Raw genomic sequence first — 5,886 nt, forward strand, 5'->3', positions numbered from 1 at the left:
GCTTTTATCCATTGACATGTCAAACATTTACCATCATATTCGACTATATTCCTTTTCACTCCTTCTCACCAATATAGTTCACGTAAATTCCGATACATTTTCATTCCACCAGGGTCCAATGCGAAAGGGCTATCGTGTGCTTATCAAAGAATCAACTCTTTAAGCTCAGAAGTAGTTGGAATATAAATTTGATTTCGAAATCTCAAACAATCATGATCATCAACACTAAAATTTTCTCAAACAATCATGATCATCAACACTAAAATTTTCTACTGGGCCATTCTGTACCATCTTTCTCTTTTTCAACAACCTATCATCTTTCAACTGTGCTAATCTGATTTGATCAAACATTACCGGCTTTACTCTCAACTCGGCCAAAAGACTTCCATTATCACTGATACTCAGCCGTGCAAACATTGCTCTTAATTCTATTGCAGCTTTTCTACTTAGTGCATCAGCTACCACATTTGCCTTTCCCAGATGATAATCTATGAACAATCATAGTCTTTCAGAAGCTCGATCTACCGTCTCTGTCTCAAATTCAACTTCTTTTGGGATAGAAGGTATTTGAGACTTTTATGATCGGTATATATAACATTTTTCACCATAAAGATAATGCCTCTAAATATTTAATGTAAAAATTATAGCTGCTAGCTCCAAATCATGAGTCAGATAGTTACGCTCATGTGGTTTCAATTGTCGAGATGTATAGGCTATTACCTTCTCATCCTACATCAGAACACAGTCCAAACTATTTAAAGAAGCATCACTGTACACTACAAAATCCTTACCCGATTTTGGTAATGTCAGAACTGGTGCCTCGGTTAACATTTACTTCAATGTTTCAAAACTTCTCTGGCACTGATCATCTCAGATAAAAGAAACATTTTTCTATAGTAACTTAGTCATCGACAAAGCTATCTTCGAAAATCCATTTAGAAATCTTCTATAATACTCAGCCAAACCAAGGAAACAGCATACCTATGATACATTCTTCTGTGCTTTCCACTAAATAATTGCTTCAATATTCTTCGGATCAACTCTGATTCCATCCGCCGATACCACATGTCCCAAAAATACAACCTCTGATAACCAAAATTCACATTTACTGAGCTTTCCATACAACTGTTTCTCCCGTAATATCTGTAGTACTATTCTAAGATGTTGTTCATGTTTTGCCTTTGTCTTTGAATAGACCAGTATATCATCAATGAAGACTACCACGAATCGATCTAAATACGACTGGAAGATACGATTCATGAGATCCATGAAAGTAGTTGGAGCATTAGTTAATCCAAATGGCATTACCAAGAATTCATAATGACCATACCTCGTACGGAAAGCTGTCTTCGGTATATCATTTTCCTTTACTTTTAACTGATAATACCCAGACCTTAAGTCAATCTTCAAAAATACTGAAGCTCCTTTCAGATGGTCAAATAAATCGTCAATCTGAGGTAATGAATATTTATTCTTGATTGTTACCTTGTTCAACTGTCGATAATCAATACATAGCCGTATTGACCCGTCTTTTTTCTTAACAAACAATACCAGAGCTCCCCAAGGTGAAATACTCGGTCTAATAAACCCACAATCTAGTAAATCCTGTAACTGCACCTTCAACTCTTTCACTTCAGTGGGTGACATTCGGTACAGAGGTATAGAGATTGGTGCTGTACTCGGATACACTTCTATAACAAATTCAACCTCTTTGTTAGATGGTATGCCTGGCAGTTCTTCAGGGAATACATCTGGAAACTCACATACAGTCCTAATATGACAACACCGACTTCTGACTGAATCAGAATTAATAACATATGCCAGATATGCTGTACAACCCTGATGAAGCAACTTATTAACTTTAATTGCTGATATGATTCGAGCTATCCCACTTGTATGGATTCCATTTGCCTCAACACTATCACCATCTTCAGTCTGAACACTGAATTTCTTTTTATAACAATCCAAAATTACCCCATGCTCTGCTAACCAGTCCATACCCAGTATAATATCAAAATCCCCAAAAGGCATTATTAATAAATCCACTGGAAAAGTTTTATCATAAATTATTAGCGGGCATTTCGAGCACACCTGATTAACTAATATTGTTTGCCCCAATGGACTTAATACTTCTATTGAGACTTTAGACATTTCTGTTTTTAATTTCCCCGACTCTACTAATTTTGAATTAATATATGAGTGTGAAGATCCAGGATCAATCAAAGTATAAACAGGCTCAGAATACAGTAAAAATATACCTGTCACCATATTGTGAGCGTTGCCTTCTTCTTGGGTTCTGAATACATAAGCTCTAGCTGGAGCTCTGGCTTCAGATTGTTGTGTAGCTATATCACTGCCTCTACTAGCTCCTCCTCTCCTCAAAGCAGAACCTCCTCTGGATGTTCCTCTACCTCTGGCAGTCGATACCGATCTCTGAGATGTGGCAGGTGTACTACTCTGAGTTTTCGTACAATCTTTAACAAAGTGTTCAGTAGAGCCACAGCTGAAACATCCTTCGATTTTCTTCCAGAATTCACCAAAATGTCTTTTCCCATAATAATCGCATTCAAGATTTTCACTTTCCCGGGGTAGAGCTTTTACACTACTGGTGGAAACAGTAATCTGTTTGCCTCTACTTCTATCACCCCTATCAGACCGAAAGCTTGATCTCTAACCACTTCTTGATTCTCTGGATCTATTTGGTAATGGACTAGAACTGGTAATTCCCATGCGTTTACCAGCTGATTTACCTATTTCTAACTTTTTATCTAGGCCCAATACTTGTTCTATCATTTTTGCTCGCTCAAACAGATCAACAAGTTCAGTAAGGCTGATACTTACCAATTGAGTCTTGATTTCATCTCACAGTCCCCGTAGAAATCGTTTACAACTATCAGCCTCGGTTGGAACATATTCTGAAGCATACCTGCTCAGTCTAAAGAACTCTCGCTTATAATCCAGTACTGACATATTACCCTGTTTCAGCACTAAAAACTCTTTCTTTTTCTCTTCAGTGTACATTTCCCCAATATATTTCTTCTTAAATTTTTTTTGAAACAAGTCCTAGGTTACCTGATCATCCGGCAAATGCCTAACCATAGATTCCTACCAGAGATACGCTTCTCCTTGTAACAGTGATACAGCACATATCAGATTCTCTCAGGGAGTGCAATGTAATTGTTGTAAAACTCTTTTTATTGATTGCATCCAATTTTTTGCAGCGGACGAATCAATTCCTTTTAATCCCAAAAACTCCGTGGCACCATATTTCTGTAGCTCTTTAATCGGGGCCCGTCTGACAGTTGGTACTGATGTAGTAGCAGGTACAGATCTCGCTACACGCTGTAATGCATCGGCTATAGTTCTTAACAGTTTTGAGTCATCTCTTTCTCTTGTTACGTTAGGAGGTTGATTATCTAACGGATTCACACTAGGTGTAGCAGATTCAGTTTCTTCAAAGTTTCGACTTCCAGTATACATTTCCTGTTCAACTTCATACATTCTTTCATCTGACATTTTATCTATAAAACAAAATCAAATAAATATATTAGCATCCAAAACCCTGACTTAGTTTCGACTTTAATGTGGCATGTATTTCTAAACTCATTTACGAGCTTGATTTAGTCCGAGAATCGGTTAAACCTTAGCTTTGATACCAATAATTGTAACACCCCTAACCCTGAACCGTTGCCAGAATAGGGTTACGAGGCATTACGTAACATATCAGACAACTTACGAATAATTCATAAATAAAATGACATTCATAGTATAATTGAATAACTATGTCTTTATAATGAAATCTCGAAGCCCAAAACATGTATTAAAAGTGAAATGGGACTCGTTCAAGTACTTCGATTTTTTTTTCGACAACACCTCTGCTTATTTTCACATAAAATCCCCGTCAATTAAAACCATATCCATTTCCAAACATAACCAATTCAACCAATTCAAGATAATATCAATTTAAATTTATCAATGTACTAATTAAATTGAAACGAATAAACTTTTTTATTTATAATTCTTAGACTTGTACTACTAACATTTTAAACCATTTATATTCAAAACATAATAACCTTTATATACATCCTATGTACATGCCACATTACCAAAAGAAAATATACATCACCAAAAGTTTGCTAAAGTCGGGTCTTGCTTTGGATGTTGGTTTAGTACTTGACTTCTACAACCTGCGCATGGAAACAACCGTACACTGAGTATGCATATACTCAGTGGTATCACTATAATTCAATTTATATTTAAATACATTAAATCACAAACACATACTTTTACATTACAATTATCATCACCTAATGAACAATTCAATCTTTTATATTATCATTTGATTATATATATACCATTCTTATTTCTTTATTTCAATTCTCACCTTTCACATATGTCATATCATTCAAATTTAGTTTTATCAGTAAATTTATTTGATTTGCCCCTATTAAATTGACTTGGGCTCAGCGGATACACGGATTCCAACCCAAACACACCAGTACGGCACATTGTGCCTAAAACAGTATATAGTACCTGATCAGTAATCAGTAACGGTAGTAGTAACAGTAACAGTATTCAACGCAAAAAGTGTTGAATCTGTAACAGTAACGGTAACAGTATTCGACACACAAAGTGTCGAATCAATAACTGTAACAGTAGTCGGCATATAAATGCCTGATCAATAAAGCCGACAAAAACCCATACTCTTCCATATCCTATGGCATGGCAACTATATCCAACTAGCCTTATTAGTTAATAAGGTATTTAATTCACTTTTCAATACAATTTTCATCTTAGTTCAGTATCAATTATAATTCCTTATTTCAACCAGTTTCACAATATTGCAGTAATTCATTACTTCAGTAATTTTACAGTTCAATGCAATACACATAACAATATTTAGTAACTTCACAATTTAATTAAATACTGAAAACAATATTCAGTATTCCATAATTCAGTTTAGTATCAGTCTCAATTTCAATACTCAATCATAATTTATCATTTTACTAAACACTTACCTTAAAATACTTACCACACATAATTAGTAAATTAAACACATAATAATGAGAAAGTTTGAATTATAGTGATACAAATCAGAATTCTCTTCGGATTTAATCCTCGACGATCTTTTCTTTTCCTTTTTAGGCCGATGCTTTAGGCTCGATATTAGCTACAAACAATTAAAATAATTTCACAATCATTAGCACAACACAATTTAATTGCTGAAATTTTTATCTAACTTTTACTTTAATTCCAATTTGAATCCTAAGTAAACCTATATATTTTTATTTCTCAATTCATACCCTTTTGCTACTCAATTTCTTTTCAAACTCACTTTTAACTATCTAATTTTTATCATATTTTTATAATTTCGAATTTTCCTCAATTTAGTCTCTAAAGCATAAAACTTATAGCTTACTTCACAATTTATTCTATCTCCCACTTCTAATTAGAAATTATATTAATTCAATCCCCAATTCACACTTTTATTCAATAAAATTTAATGTCTAAAAATCTAATATCTTCCAAAATTTCAGCACATATTTAATAATATTTTGTTCTAGTTTCATAAAAACTCAAAAATTACAAGAAAATGACTTAATTTGACTTACCAATTTGAAATTGAACCTTGAAAACCCTAAATTTCTTCTTTTCTTTTTCTTTCTTTCTTTCTCCCCTATTTCTTCTCTGTTTCGTTTCAATTTCATTATGTTTCTTATGTTTCTTTACCTATAATATAATATAATATAATATAATATAATATAATATAATATAATATAATATAATATAATATAATATAATATAATATAATATAATATAATATAATCTTATTTATTAACTAAACATATTTATATATATTTTAATCATAAAAATCTTCGATATTTT

The sequence above is a fragment of the Gossypium hirsutum genome, chromosome D13 (genome assembly GCF_007990345.1).
Source record: "Gossypium hirsutum isolate 1008001.06 chromosome D13, Gossypium_hirsutum_v2.1, whole genome shotgun sequence".
In the NCBI taxonomy this organism is placed as follows: Eukaryota; Viridiplantae; Streptophyta; class Magnoliopsida; order Malvales; family Malvaceae; genus Gossypium; species Gossypium hirsutum.